Consider the following 17108-nt stretch of genomic DNA (forward strand, 5'->3'; position numbering starts at 1 on the left):
ACTGCCTGCAAGTGAGGATCAGGCTTCACAGGAAACTGATCTTGAGACCCCTGAAGGAACTGTCTCTGAAGAACTTGAACCTGATCAGGTTGAGTTTCTGGGGACAGGGGGACCTTCTAGGGCAGACTTGGGGCAGGCAAGTTAACCTGTCCTTCTCTTGAACCCCTCAGACAGCAGGCTGCTGCTGAGGCTGCTGGGAATGCTCAAGGTGCCCATAAAGTTTATTGGGATGAAGGACTCCTTTACACAGAGGGTAGAGACCCCAAGCCTGGTGCAACCAGGAGGTTGGTTATACCTCTGCAATTTAGGGGTTTCCTTCTCACCTTGGCCCATGATATTCCTTTAGCAGGACACTTAGGCCAGAACAAGACCTGGGACAGGCTTGTCCCTCACTTTCACTGGCCTCACATGTCTGAAGACACCAAGGAGTTTTGTTGATCCTGTGAAACCTGCCAAGCCAGTGGTAAAGCAGGTGGAACCACAAAGGCCCCCCTAATACCACTACCTGTGGTGGGGGTTCCCTTTGAGAGAGTGGGGATTGATATTGTAGGTCCAATGGATCCCCCTACAGCATCTGGGCACAGATTCATACTGGTGGTAGTGGATCATGCCACCAGGTACCCAGAGGCAATTCCACTTAGGACCACAACAGCTCCTGTTGTGGCCAGGGCCTTACTTGGAGTTTTCTCCAGAGTGGGGTTTCCTAAGGAGGTAATATCTGATAGAGATGCCAACTTCATGTCAGGATATGTGACAGCTATGTGGAAGGAATGTGGTGTCAATTACAAGTTCACCACTCCTTATCATCCACAATGTAATGGGCTTGTTGAGAGATTTAACAAGACCCTAAAGGGCATGATTAAAGGATTACCTGAAAAGCTCAGGCGAAGATGGGATATCTTACTGCCCTGCCTTTTGTTTGCTTACAGAGAGGTCCCTCAAAAGGGGGTTGGCTTCAGCCCCTTTGAATTGTTGTTTGGGCACCCTGTAAGAGGACCCCTGTGTCTGGTGAAGGAAGGATGGGAGTTACCTCTCAAAAAGCCTAAGCAAGACATAGTGGACTATGTACTTGGTCTCCGCTCCAGGATGGCAGAGTACATGGAAAAGGCATCCAAAAACCTTGAGGCTAGCCAAGAATTACAGAAAGCTTGGCATGACCAAAAGGCTGTCCTTGTTGAATTTCAGCCTGGACAGAAGGTATGGGTGTTGGAGCCAGTGGCCCCAGCAGCAGTCCAAGACAAATGGTCTGGACCCCATACAATTCTGGAGAAGAAGGGAGAGGTTACCTACTTGGTGGACCTAGGAACTCACAGGAGCCCCCACAGGGTGCTCCATGTAAACAGATTGAAGGCATACGTCAGCAGGGAAGACATGGGCTTGCTATTGGCTACAGATGAGGGACAGGAGGAAGAGAGTGACCCTCTCCCAGACCTGCTCACTCAGAACCCTGAGGATGGTTCAGTTGATGGTGTGGCCTTAGGTGGCAGCCTCACTGAGCATCAGCAACATGACTGCAGACAAGTTCTACAGGCATACAGACATATGTTCTCCTTGACACCCAGTCAGACTAACTGGTGTACCCATGTGGTGGACACTGGTGACAGTCTTCTTGTAAAGAGCAAGATTTACAGGCAACCTGACCACGTCAGGGACTGTATAAAGACTGAGGTGCAAAAGATGCTGGAATTAGGTGTCATTGAGCCTTCAGAGAGCCCCTGGGCTAGCCCAGTGGTTCTGGTCCCCAAACCTCACACCAAAGATGGCAAGAGAGAGATGAGGTTCTGTGTGGATTACAGAGGACTCAATGCTGTCACCAGGACAGATGCACACCCTATTCCAAGGGCAGATGAGCTCATTGACAAGTTGGCTTCTGCCAAATATTTGAGCACATTTGACTTGACAGCTGGCTACTGGCAAAACAGGTTAGCTGAGGAGTCTAAAGCCAAGACAGCATTTTCTACCCCTAGTGGGCATTATCAGTTTGTGGTGATGCCCTTTGGTTTGAAAAATGCACCTGCCACCTTCCAAAGGTTGGTGAATCAAGTCCTCACTGGGTTGGATTACTTTTGTGCAGCTTATCTGGATGATATTGCTGTCTTTAGCTCCACCTGGGAGGATCACCTGGTCCACCTGAAGGAAGTGCTTGAGGCTCTGCAAAAGGCAGGCCTCACTATCAAGGCAACAAAGTGCCAGATAGGGCAGAGCAAGGTTGTATACCTGGGCCACCTTGTAGGTGGAGGCCAAGTTCAACCACTGGAGAGTAAGATCCAGACCATCAAGGACTGGTCCCCTCCAACTACCCAGACTCAGGTCAGAGCTTTCTTGGGCCTGACTGGGTACTACAGGAAGTTTGTTAAGAACTATGGGTCCATTGTGACTCCTCTTAATGATCTGACATCTAAGAAGATGCCCAAAAAGGTTCAGTGGACAGAAAACTGTCAAAAGGCATTTGATGACCTGAAGAAGACCATGTGCTCTGCACCTATCCTGAAGAGTCCTGACTACTCAAGAGAGTTCATTGTCCAAACAGATGCTTCTGAGTTGGGAGTGGGAGCAGTGCTTTCATAGCTTAATGTAGATGGCCAGGACCAGCCCATTGCTTTTATTAGCAGAAGGCTGACCCCCAGAGAGAAACGTTGGTCAGCCATTGAGAGGGAGGCCTTTGCTGTGGTGTGGGCCCTGAAGAAGTTGAGACCATACTTATTTGGCACTCACTTCAAGATTCAGACCGACCATAAGCCCCTCTTATTGCTTAATCAGATGAAGGGTGAAAACCCCAAACTACTCAGGTGGTCCATTTCCCTACAGGGGATGGACTTTACAGTGGAGCACCGCCCAGGGACTGACCATGGCAACGCAGATGGTCTCTCCAGGTACTTCCACTTAGAACATGAAGACACAACTGGTCAAGGTTAGTCTAATGTCCCTGCGTTTGGGGGGGGGGGGGTTATGTAGGAGAGTAGGGTCTGCTATCCTATGGTCACCCCAAATTTTTGCTTTTTGCTTCACTGGTTTCTGACTTAATGTGGCTGTGGGCCTGCTAATCAGACCCACAGCCTGCTGTTCTCTCTCTAAATTACTGCCAATGCACTTTAGGTGCATTACGAATTGGAACTGGTTCACCTTATTAGCCCCTGTAGTAGTGTACCCTAGGTACCCAGGGCATAGGTGTTTCCAAGGCCTACCAGGGGCTGCAGCATGTATTGTGCCACCCCTGGCCTGGCCTCCATATTTGACACAACTGGCTGATCACTCAGCTGGGATAAGTTGGTGTAATCACCTCTTACTTGGGTACAGTATGCCTGTGCCTAACCCTAAACTGGACACATATGTTCCTATCAGCCACTCCTATGGAAGGCCTCATCAATCCTGGAGGCAGAGTGCTTGGAAATATGTGAGATGGTGTTCTAGCATGAGCTGAGCCTGTCTGCAGCTGTCGGGAACCACTCCCTAAGCTGTTCCGGGATATTGCCATACCATATACTCTTAAGTGCATTATAATCCTCGCGGTTAAATGCTATCTTTGGTTTGGCTTTATCAAAACATGTCGAGTAAGGTGTCATACGAATTGGAATACTATCCCCTCGACAGTTCTGTCGACGGGGATAGCATTCCACCCTTCTAGAGGGACACGACATGTGTGTAGCCTTAACCCCGGTTAAAGTTAAACAGAGCCTCAGCATCACAAAATGGATGCTGCCACCACAGACACGAGTCTGGCCTCCTGCTGCTGACCGAAACTCGGCAGATGGTGGCCTGGACAAAGGGTTTTCTGCCTTGGGAGGTGCGAGCACCACCCCAGACAGGGTTTTGTGTATTGGGTAGGACAGGGCTGAATAGAATCAGACATGCCCGGGGCACACAAGGTGTCCCCGTGCATAAGCCAGTCCAAACCGGTCCTGGGACTTTCCAGACCCAGGCCAGGAGCTGGACAAAGGAAAGGGGGTGTAACTGCCCCCCTTCCTGGTTCCTCCCAGAGGAGGGACCTAGTAGGTGATCCACCCCTCAGATTGGGAATAAGAGTGGGAGCAGTGCCATTGCACAGCAGATCATCCTGAATCAACTTTAAACAAAGAAGAAGACTGGACTTCGACATTCTGCTGCTCAGAAGACTGAAGAGAATCTCCCTTGTGGCCTAGGAGTGGCCACCCTGTGAACACAGGCACCAACCAGCAACTCGACGTCTGCTTTGCCGCCGCCTCCCACCTCCCGCCGGAGCCCAGAGCCCGACAAGAACCAGACTCCCAGACCTCTCAGAGCCCGATCCACAGTCCCTGTAAAGAAGGGACCCGTGGAGGCACCGAGTGACGTGGGACCAGACCTCTTGGAAGACACTCGAAAAGCTGACTGCGCAGCTTCTGAGGTATCCTCGACGTTGTGCTTTGGGGACTGACAACCCCCACTACCGAGTAGCCCTTGCTTCAAAGAAGAGCCCTCCAGCATCTCCACGATCTGCGTGGGGCCCATTTGCATTGTGCCACTCGACGCGCCATCCCGGCCACTAGCTACGTGGTCAGCGGCCATCTTGGCGACGAAACCGACAATTTACACAGCAGGTCTGGTTGCTCCAGACCTACCCAAGCTCCTGTAAAAAGGAGCACTCGCTCTGACCTTGCTGGTCCGAGTGTTAAGCATCTTTTAACTTCTGCGTGGCTTGCATTTGCCAAGGCCTGTTTGCTCCGATCAGGTCGCCGACACCGCCAACAGCGAGAAGCCTGCGTGGGACAGCTTGTGACCGACTCCTGGAAGTCCTCAACCCCGGGTGTCCACGTGGCTGCAGAGAGAAGCTACCCAACAACGCCTGTTTGCACCCGACATCGCCTGGTTCCACTCTGGTTCCACAGTAGTCACTGGCTAGTGACTTTGAACATTGTCCCCTCTGCTTTCAGGTCTTCACATCTTCAGATCCACCCTTGGATCCACCGGAACTCTTCACATCGATCCGCCTGCAGCATCTTCAGCTCCAAGCACCATCGACCAGTGTGACGAACCCCGACACTACTTCGACCCTGTGCACCAGCTTCATGTGGGTGAGGTAACTCAGCTCCGCCGGTGTTCCTACACTGGTACACATCTCAAGGGCCTGTGTCTTAAGTTTCAGCTCCATAGGTCACTCGGAAGGTTCCTAACTTTCTAACTTTGTACTTTTTACGCACCATAGACTTTGCATGAGAAAGTGCGTGCACTTCGAACACTGCACCCGAGTCCCGCGGGCCTTTCCCGACTTAGTCACTGCTAGTCTCGAATAGCTCCAGCGATTCCCAAGGCCCTAGGCCTGTCCCCTTTCTGATTGGTATCTCTTATACCACTTTCTTAGTATATGGTTTAGGTGGCCCCTAGGGCTCATCCATATTGTGCAACTTTTGTGTTTTTTAAACTGTCTTGTGATTTAACGCTTGTGCTTCTGTGCTCATAAAGAGTCCAGGGGATTTTATAGTTAATAAATCAATATATATTTTCAATATATATCTGTGTGGTGTCCTTTCATTTGGTATTCAAGGGGGTTGTGTATGGTAATACAGCTGGGTTCACATTGACGTAAATAATTAATTTACTCTCTTAATTTCTATGCAGGTAAGTACTTAATCAATGATAACTCAATCAGAAGGAAAGAAAACAGAGTCCGTGGTGTTAGAGTTTCTAAGGGTTTTATTCCTAATAAAGGAATCAGGATATCATGTTCTGACCACCACAGGGGTGTCAGAAGGGATAGATGAGCGCGCTCTCGTTTATTGACATTACATAGCTTATATACTTGATTTACATCATAAGTTTCAATGTGAGAGGCGTAACAGCTGAGAGAAGACAAGATAACAGTATACACGTGGTACCAATACATCATCAAGAGGCGTAAACTAGGCGTGAACTAGAGGTGTGTGCTAGAAACGTCACTGATAGGTGACGCAAGTGGGTGGCACCAAGGAGTGGTGCTAACAGAATGTTGCAATGTCAGTAGAAATTGGAAGCTTGGATGCGCGCGCAGCTGTATGACGTGTGACTGACGGGGCGCAGGGGTCTTGACATTTACACTGACGGAAAGAGACAGAAGTCTGGCATGTCAGATCAACTTGTACTTCTATCATATCTGGTATCTGATGTTTAGGAACTATACTATCTGGGCGAAAAGGTCTCTAGGGTAGAAGCTATTCTATGCTAACTGTGAATGCGTGTATAAGCGCCTGAGTGTCTACATGTGAAGCGTGGGGGCACGGGGCCTTCCATGGAAGCATGGCAACGGAGGCTATGAATTACTTGTATTAAGACAGATCGGCCTTTTGGCTCTGCAGCTGGAGAGGATGTTTACAGGATCTAGTAGGCAGGAATGTATTCTCGGGGAGCGGAACAGATAACTCGAAGGTTATAGTCAGTCTTGGCAGAAAGCAGGCTTGAGCTGAGCGCAAGGGGCCGCGCTGAATATAGGACATAGTTCATGAGTACAGAGGTAGCCTGGGCAGGGCCAGGAGCCACAAAAGAGGTTCAGGTGGCAGGAATTCAGGGCCTACTCTGGCTAGAGCAGGAAAAAGCGAAAAGTGTACTACAAAAAGACGTTGGCATAGCATACTTAGGAACGGACTATATAATCCATTCATGGTGCGTCTGAAAGAGGACAAGTTGACGGTGGACGCAAATGTATTTGCATCTTCATAACTGGCACAGGAGGGAAGTTACATGCACTTTAAGCTGGTACATGGAGTCGGTGGGGTACGCGCTAGGGAACACAACATGGCCAAAATTTAATTTTCCTCATTCCCTCCTTGTTCCCTACGGACCCTTCATGAAATATCGATCCTCATGAATCGATCAGTTTGTTCTTGTAACATCATTTGTTCTTCTTTCTTTCGGTTACGTTTTGAGTGAAAACTGGAATGCTCAATACAAGAAGTGGCACATAGTCCACAAATCGCTGGCCCACACTGTAGGCACAGGCAGCAACTGAATACTAGGACTAGGCCAATGCCTAGGAAGGATAGGATCTTCCATCCCCAAGCTGTTAACGTTGTCCAGAACCAACCGGACCAAGTCCAGGTGCCTGGATTCTGATGTATCTGATTTGCAATTTTATGAAGACGGGTGATAGCTTGATATACAGATGGTGCATTCTGTGGAATGAAAACACAGCCGCTTGACCCGATGACCTTACAAGCTCCACCTCTATCTGCCAAGATGACGTCAATTACAAGACGATTCTGAAGGACAACAACCCGCATAGCGGACTGCTCCTCTGTTAAGTTTCCTAAGGCGGAGGTAGTTTCATTTACTACAGCTTCAAGTGTTCTAGTTAATCTGCGTATTAATTTACTATTCTGGACAGGGCCTAAGAAGAAAAAGAATCCTTTATTAAAGTCGGTGTACTGTTCCCATGCTGTTTCTGTGTAGTCGACAAGGGGGGCATCTCTTCTGGGTCTATTCTTTACTAAATTGCTATTTCTATGGTAATCAGAAGGAGCTAGAAAAACGGGTGGCAGAAGGAATGCAATGTAACAGGTACCATCCCAATCTGGAGGTAGACGAATGTATGCGGTATGACCACACACAAAGTAAGAATGACTGATAGCTTTGAAGGATGACTTTCCATCATCACTGAATTCGACCACAGTAGTGCATTTACTATGACCTAAGTGTACTGAACCTTTCTTCTTGATACATAATTCACCAGTGACTGGCAGTACTGACATAATAGGTAGAACTGGTGCGGCTTCGGATTCGACAGTAAGAATCATAAGGCTAATTGTGTAATTACCTAATCCATATACTTCATTTTCTAGATCAGTTCCTATTCTAATGGGGAGTCCCTCCTTATCCGGGTAACAGACGTCTAGTAGGACCAAGTTCAAGTTTCCCCAAACCCAACCCCCATCGAAAACAGCAATGTCGGGATCTAAAGAATTAATTATCTTAAACCATGCTCCGCAGGAGCCATTGTGAGTGAACGGATACGGAAAGAGAGGCAGTGCTCCCTTGTAATTCTGGTAGGGAGGGAGTCGGCCACATATCCAGCAATTTGTAGCATTGTTAGTTTGATGTGAATGATGTAACATACTAATGAATGTATTGTTGCGCAGCGCAAGTCTGTAGGAAAGCTCATGAGGAGGTAACTCACTAAAAGTGTGTTCAGCAGAGACATTGTAAGCAGATTGTTCACGCATGAAGATAGGATAGTATATAGATAACAAGGTACTAGCAATGATTATTAATATACTGATAATAAACATAATTATTAGTGTCACTATGCAGTGACTACGAAGTGATTTGCAATATGTTCTTTTCTTTTCCTCTCTCTCTCTAACTCGATCTAGGGGATACATGTCAGAAACTATTTAACCGATTCACCTAGGGGAGGACTTAAACAATTAAACTGTCTGACTTGCTAGATCGTAACTTCATACGATATTGTTCTTGAGGAGTTTTTTCTCGTTTGCATTCGGAAAAGTCTTTTTTATCAGAGTCTTTGGTGGGGGTGGGTGTGTCTTGTTCCGGTTTCAGTCCTGGGAATGTTTTGATATGGCTTAGGTGGACCCACCCCTTTCTTCCTTCCAATTTGACTGCAGTCTTTGTTGTTAGAAGAACGGTCTTCGGAGATTTCCAGCGAGGCTCCAACGGACTTTTCCTGTCGAAGTTTCGGACTAAAACAACGTCACCGGGGCGGACATCATGCTCCTTCACATCGGTGTTGTCAGGGAAGGCTGCGGCAACCTGTGAACGACATGATTGGAGTGCAGACATCAAGGAGGCAAGGTAATCTGTCAACATATTAGAATCAACATCGGTTATCTTTTTAGGAATGGGCGTCCCCCACATATTCGGTGGTCTTCCAAAGACCACTTCGTACGGAGATAGCCCTGATCTCGAATGGGCGACCATTCTCATATAGAATAGTGCCACTGGCAGGGCGACTATCCAGTCGACCCCTTTGTCCTGACATATTTTGGCAAGGCGGATCTTTAATGTCTGATTATGCCTTTCTACAAGGCCTGCTGCTTCTGGATGTCGGACACAATGGAACTTCCACTGGTATCCCAATAACAAGGAAACTTCTTTCATTAGGGCAGACGAGAACGGCTGACCGTTATCTGAGTACACAACACGAGGCAAGCCGTACCGTGGGAAAAATTCACGAACCAACTGTTTGGCAGTGGTCGGAGCAGTGTAATCTGGGACTGGGTATGCTTCGGTCCAGCGGGACAGAGCACAGACAACTACGAGAACATATTTAAATCCTCGACAACGGTCCATCTGGATATAATCCATCTGGAGGACTTCAAAAGGGTGATCGGGAGGATGAAATCCACCTTGCTCTACAGGGACGCTTTTACCTGGATTGAACTGACAACAGATCATGCAAGTACGCACTTTCTGTTTTGCGGCTGCTCGTAAGTGTTTATTGTTCCAGATATTTTGCAAACTGTCTAGCATTGCTTTCTCCCCTAAATGGGCAGGACTATGTGCTGTATTTATCATGACTTGAACCATAGAGTCAGGGAGAAACCATGTAGATTTTCCCTTCGTCATCCAACCCTGATCTGTCTGGATCCCTCCTAGTTCGATCCATTTCTTTATTTCGTCTGCAGTAGCATGTGTCTGAATGTCAATAACATCTAGTGTGGGATCCCTGACTGTCATACAGTTTGTCGGCTCTGTTGTCTTGGTCGTGTCAGCTGTCTGAGTGTGAGTCAGTGCTGTATGTTTTGCTGTCTGATCTGCCAGGTCGTTACCCTGGGAAACAGAATCTGTGGCTTTAGTATGGGCTTTACACTTCATGACTGATATGGCTGAAGGCAGATGTATTGCTTCTAACAGTGCTTGAATGAGAGGACCGTGCTGGATCTTCGTACCATGAGAGGTCAGGAAACCTCGTTCCTGCCAGAGCATGCCGAAGTCGTGTACGACTCCGAACGCATAACGGGAATCTGTGTATATGTTAACATTTCTGTTCTTTGCTAGAATACAGGCTCGGGTCAGAGCGATGAGCTCTGCCGCTTGAGCAGACAGTATATCAATACGATGTGTTTCTTTAACTTCAGTTTCAGTGGTCACGGCATATGCGGCCACTAATTCTCCTGTACTTGTTCTCATGCATGAACCATCCACATAAAGTGTCAGGTCTGGATTTGTCAGTGGAACATCTGTTAAATCTCGTCTGGGTTTTGTTACTGCATTAATAATCTCTATACAATCATGTGGAGCTGGATCTGTCATAACTGTAGGTAACAATGTTGCTGGGTTCAAGATACTGCAGCGTCTGATTTCTATGTGTGGCTGGAATAATGTCAATTCGTAACCTGTCAATCGTGCTATAGTCAAGTGTTGAGTCTGGGTTCTGTTTAACAGAACCTCTACAGAATGTGGAACTTGTACTGTTAACTGATGACCTAAAACAATGGAATCGCTTTGTCTGATTGCTAACGCTGTTGCTGCTACCGACTTTAAGCATGCAGGGAGTGCCTGTGCTACTGAATCCAATGTACTTGAAAAATAAGCGCAAGGCTTATGTGAACCTGCTTGATCTTGAGTGAGGACAGACAATGCTGTACCATCACGTTCTGTAACAAAAAGTGTAAACGGTTTGCTGTAACATGGTGTCGCTAAAACTGGTGCTTGGCATAAAGCTTTCTTTAATTCCTCAAAGGCTTGTGTGTGTTCCTGAGTCCAAGGAAGGACAGTCGAAATCGCTGCCTCCTGTGTCGTTAACTGGATGAGTGGTTTAGCTAGAAATGCATATTGAGGAATCCATTGTCTGCAGTACGAGGTGAGGCCTATGAAGGCCCGCACTTCTTTTTGTGACTGGGGTCGGGGCATGTTTACTATTAACTGAATGCGATCGGGAGTGAGCTGTCTCCCCACTTTGGACAGCAAGTGACCCAAGTACACAACTTGCTGAACACAGAATTGTAGCTTCGAAGGAGACACCTTGTGTCCCTTGTCGGCCAGAAAATGCAAAACTATCAGAGATGCTTGTTCACATTCGGGCTCACTTCGTGCGGTGATCAGCAGATCATCGACGTACTGTAGTAAAGCTGTATTAACTGGCATTTGAATACAATCTAGTTGTCTTTTCAGTGCTTGACTATAGATTCTGGGGCTTTCTGTAAATCCTTGAGGTGCGCGGGAAAATTTGAAACTTCGTCCATTTAAACTGAATCCGAAGAGATATTGGCTCTCCGGGTCAATGGGTACACTGAAGAAGGCGTTTTTGAGATCAATTACAGTAAAGAACGTTGCTTCTGAATCAATAGCAGTTAACAGGGTGGAGATATCGGGGACCACAGGATACTGTGGTACAATGCATTTGTTCAGTTCTCGAAGATCAATCACCAGCCGGTATACTGGCGGTGCATTACGGTCTGTACGTTTAAGAATTGGAATGATGGGGGAATTACAGATATTGGAGTCGGTCTCTACGACCACTCCTTGGGCGATAAGCTCTTCAATTATTTTCAGTAAAGCCACTACAGCATCGGGTGGTAACTTGTATTGTCTGATTCTGGGTAGAACAACTCCTGTCTTGAGTGTAACACGGTATGGTGTGATATGCATACAACCTACATCAGCTGGGCCTTTTGCCCATAAGTGATCTGGTACATTTTTCAATCTGACATCAAAGTCACGTAGAACATAATGACCCTTGAAATCTCGTAGAAAGAGTCTGACTCCCTCCGGAGAACAACAAATTATTGCTCCTAAAGCCTTTAGTGTTTTAATTCCTAACAGATTTTCGGGACATGATTTCGTAAGTAACAAATCTGTAACTCGAGATAATGGACCCACAGCTAGTGGTACTGGTTCTGATACCTCATTTACAATAGGCTGTCCTGAAAAACCAAGGGAAACATTCTGTGAGCCTGAGAGGGGTGCCCCTGGAACTTCATTATGACTTATAGTAGTGCGACTTGCCCCTGTGTCAATTAAAAACTTTCTGTCTTTTCCTAATACGTGACTATGTACATAAGGGCCTTCTTGATCTACAGGAATTTCAATAAGAGGCAAATCACTTTCCCTCCCTAGGCTGTTTCATGTATAACGCTGATAGTCCGGATATGCCGACTGGGCATACTGGTACATTTGTTGTGAGACTTCTCTAGTTGCAGCAGCGGGCTGTGTCTGAGCATGCTGTGGCTGTGGTACTGCTACTGTCTGTACTGTATGGGACTGATCATGCATAGGCTGTGTATTCTGCATTGGCTGTTCGTTCTGCGAGGTCTGTTGATGACCCTGTTCATGTCTAGGCGGACGCGGTCTTTCTTTAGTTTTACCTGTCTCGATGTTATGTTTCAGGACTGGACATTCATGTACGTAGTGACCTGGCTGCTTGCAATAATTACATGTCCCTTTAACGGGAGCGGCAGAATGATTTGTCTGAGCCCCACCTTTTCTATGACCCTCGGCTGGAATTGTCTGAGCTACTAACATTTTCATTTTCGTGTCTTTCATACGTTTCTGTTCCTGCTCTTGTTCTTCCCTAATTCTATTCTGGTGATATTGTAACATTTGTAACATCTGTGATGGCGTATTTGCCTGCCAAGTACTTTCAACCTTGTACACTCTATTTTTAACTAGTGGTAGGGCGTTCTCTACTAATTTTGTTACAAAAAGGTGTGGATATGACTCGCTACTAGTTTTTAGACCACTATTGATAATAAAACATTTCTCGAATCTTGAATAAAAGTCACTAGTATCTTCATCTTGTTTCTGTTTGCAGGACGAAATTGCGTCCCAATCTTCCTTTCTAGTTGTCAATAATCTTGGCAGAACCTGTACTATTAAACCTGGTAGTGCTTTAGTCAGATCCCCAAGGCCTAACCCTGGGACTCGTTTCTTTTCTTCGTCTTCTATCTCTGCCCATGCTATCTTTGACTCTCCCACTTCCCAATCCTTCTCCTTTAATTTCTCGTAAATGCCCGTGGGCAACAGTACCTTTAACATTTTCATAATATCATCATACGTGTAATCTCCCATCAATAACATGTCTTTAAGCTCTCTGTGAAAACCTGCAGGGTCTTTATCATGGCACGGAACTAATTTCTTCATTTCTAATAGTTCTAACTTAGTCAATGGTGTGTGAACATACACACGTTTCAGGATCTGATCCGCACCCATAACTGGGTGTACTTCTCGTAAGGGATTCTGGCTTTCAATGCCGCCACCGCATTGCATGTGGTACATTTTTCTTTCTGGAGGCGGGGCGGGAACATATTCAGAGCTCAGGAAGGTGTTATACTTACGTCGTTGTTCTAGAATTATTTGTATTAATTTGGTACTAAAACCTCTCCATCTATCCATGATTAGTGCTTCTAATGTTTCGTGTAAGGGACCTGGATCAGAATGATGGTTTCTGAACTTGATGAGGAGGTGCTGAATCATGTATACACCTGCTATCTTCTGCTCTTCCGGGGAAAGGTTCAAAAATGTCTGCACTAACGTGTCATCATTATATACATCTGGGTTTTCGGCCCACAACACGGCCGACCGGGCTAGTTCCTGTTCATCCATAGAATTGAGTATATGATACCCTACTCGATCTCGAAGCCTTTTATCAGTTTCTTGGAACTGATGTTCTGAAGAATTCGGATTTGTTAAAGCGGAGAAAAGAACTCTCTTGCTCTCCGGACGGACACCTTTTCTAAGGTAGTTTCCCCTACCTACATACGCAATGATATCTGTAGACTTTTCTGATGTTTCATCTTCATCTTCCTCCCCGGAGGAAGTTTTATCTGTTTCTTCCTGATGTGCAGCTAATACTGCCTTTCTAATTTTGTGGGACATAGTGGCTATGCTAGTCGCCTTGTCATGTTTTGCTTCTGCTATATTTTGGCCCCACTTGTTCAATGCGTCTAATTCACTCTGATCTGTCCCGGGCCTGTCTCGTTCTCTTATCACACAATTAATGAAGAATCGTAATATCTGTTTCTGAACGTCAACTTTCTGTTTATACATGGCAGCTTTGACACTGTCGGGGTCTTTCCCTGTCTGTATGAATTTGTATAGTCTGTCGAGAGCTTCCTGCATTCCCACACAGCATAGCAAGCTATCGGTGGCAGATCTTAAGCGTAGTGATGCTAATACCATTAGATCGTCTGTTCCGGGTACTGGATCATATCTGCAGAATGACATCCTATCTTTCAATGCCTCAAGCCGGGATGAGTAGGGAGACTGGAAAGGATTCTGAGTGTCCTTTAAATGCAATCTGTGTGTCGGTGGCGGGGTCTGTAGACCCGCTGTCGCACCTCCTGAGGCGGATGCTTGGGCATTATCTCTCCGTGGAGTCTGTATCTGGACTTGAATCTGTCTTTTAGTAAGATCAGGTAGTACTGGTTTCGGTAGGTCTGTCTTAAGTACGGGGGGTGGCGGAGCTGGCGGAACGGGAGAGGTCTGTTGCGGTACCGGCGGAGCTGGATCTGGGGGCGTAGTGCCACCCCCATCCCTGTCAGTAGGCAGGGCACGAACAGGCAGATTGGTGTAAGCTGGTGCTACATCCTCTAGATATGAATTCAGGAATATGTCTTTAGTAGTTTTATGCATTACTTTAGTGGGAACTAATGGTGTCGGTAAGTTTTTCGGTATTTCTGATTCAGTTTCGGATGGGCCATCTGCTGCGAGGTACATACCGTTTACAAGATTATTTCGGGCACGGTCTATTTGTTCTGTTTTTACTCGGATCCCTTCAGTAACTAATTCGTTTTCTCGCTCTTTATCTGATTCTTTAAGTCTGTCTTCTCTACGGAGTGCTTTGTCCGCACGCTTACGTGATTCCTTACGCCAAAATTCTATGGCGTCCTTCTGAGATTGCCTAGCTTTCTTTTTCCATAATGCTTCTTCTACCCTCATGATGCACTCGGCATCCCACGTTCCGGTAACAGGCCATCTGTGTCTCTCGTCTAGGTGTTTGGTGTAATCGGCCCATAAATCTAGATATAATATGGCATCTATGCCGTGCTTTTGGTACATAAAATTGCCTGGAGTGTCCCTAGGGGGGATAGGAATTTCTTCCTCTAGTAACCCTTTCCTAGTTCCGATCTGTTTTAACTTACTGAGGAACGGCATCCTGCTTACTTATTTACTGAACGCTAGATCTCTATTCCTTAATACTTTCTAACAGCTATATTGTATGGAAAAAAAAACACAATAATACACGTTTAAACAGTCACAGTCATACCACGACATTAATTACATGAAAACATTGAAGACATAGCTAACTACCCCCTACACTGAATGTACCGCTCAACGGTACGGATACACTGGTGTAACAGTGCAGAAATTCGGAATACTTTATATACTGCTAAACAGTACAGATACACTGCCTAAAAACAGTGCAGACCGGACTTGCGTACCCAAACCCGTCTAGATACGACCCAGCAATGGTACTCACCGGGAAGCACGGAAACAGAAGGCCTCGGAAAACTCGACTGGACTCGACTCGGAACTTCGGAAAACTTCGGAAAACTTCGGAAAACTTCGGAAAACTTCGGAAAACTGGTGGGCCTCTTCACACCTCGGACCTTGCTTCTTTCGGCTGGGCTCTGGTCGGGATCCTCCGCACTCCTCACCGCCTCGTCTGGGCACTGATCGCAGTCTTCGTCACCTCCGTGTGTCAGAGGGGGATGCAGGAAATCCTGCCAGTACACGTGTTGTCCGTCTAACTGATGGCAGGGGACACGGATTGCAACGCACCTTCCGGCGCGTGAGGTGGGGGAGGGGTCCCTATTCGGGCGCCAAAATGACGTAAATAATTAATTTACTCTCTTAATTTCTATGCAGGTAAGTACTTAATCAATGATAACTCAATCAGAAGGAAAGAAAACAGAGTCCGTGGTGTTAGAGTTTCTAAGGGTTTTATTCCTAATAAAGGAATCAGGATATCATGTTCTGACCACCACAGGGGTGTCAGAAGGGATAGATGAGCGCGCTCTCGTTTATTGACATTACATAGCTTATATACTTGATTTACATCATAAGTTTCAATGTGAGAGGCGTAACAGCTGAGAGAAGACAAGATAACAGTATACACGTGGTACCAATACATCATCAAGAGGCGTAAACTAGGCGTGAACTAGAGGTGTGTGCTAGAAACGTCACTGATAGGTGACGCAAGTGGGTGGCACCAAGGAGTGGTGCTAACAGAATGTTGCAATGTCAGTAGAAATTGGAAGCTTGGATGCGCGCGCAGCTGTATGACGTGTGACTGACGGGGCGCAGGGGTCTTGACATTTACACTGACGGAAAGAGACAGAAGTCTGGCATGTCAGATCAACTTGTACTTCTATCATATCTGGTATCTGATGTTTAGGAACTATACTATCTGGGCGAAAAGGTCTCTAGGGTAGAAGCTATTCTATGCTAACTGTGAATGCGTGTATAAGCGCCTGAGTGTCTACATGTGAAGCGTGGGGGCACGGGGCCTTCCATGGAAGCATGGCAACGGAGGCTATGAATTACTTGTATTAAGACAGATCGGCCTTTTGGCTCTGCAGCTGGAGAGGATGTTTACAGGATCTAGTAGGCAGGAATGTATTCTCGGGGAGCGGAACAGATAACTCGAAGGTTATAGTCAGTCTTGGCAGAAAGCAGGCTTGAGCTGAGCGCAAGGGGCCGCGCTGAATATAGGACATAGTTCATGAGTACAGAGGTAGCCTGGGCAGGGCCAGGAGCCACAAAAGAGGTTCAGGTGGCAGGAATTCAGGGCCTACTCTGGCTAGAGCAGGAAAAAGCGAAAAGTGTACTACAAAAAGACGTTGGCATAGCATACTTAGGAACGGACTATATAATCCATTCATGGTGCGTCTGAAAGAGGACAAGTTGACGGTGGACGCAAATGTATTTGCATCTTCATAACTGGCACAGGAGGGAAGTTACATGCACTTTAAGCTGGTACATGGAGTCGGTGGGGTACGCGCTAGGGAACACAACATGGCCAAAATTTAATTTTCCTCAACATGCCTTTCAGAGTTTAGCCTAAGACTGCTTTGTCCACGTTACCACTAGGATAACTGTTCTACAAGGTTGAATTACAACCATCATCATAAGGGTTGCTTGGCATGGTACAAAGTGATCACTAAGAATTAGTGAGCATTATATACCAGGCCAACTTCTCACATTGGTGGCAGCGGTGGGAT

The sequence above is a fragment of the Lissotriton vulgaris genome, chromosome 3_1 (assembly GCF_964263255.1).
Source record: "Lissotriton vulgaris chromosome 3_1, aLisVul1.2, whole genome shotgun sequence".
Taxonomy (NCBI): Eukaryota; Metazoa; Chordata; class Amphibia; order Caudata; family Salamandridae; genus Lissotriton; species Lissotriton vulgaris.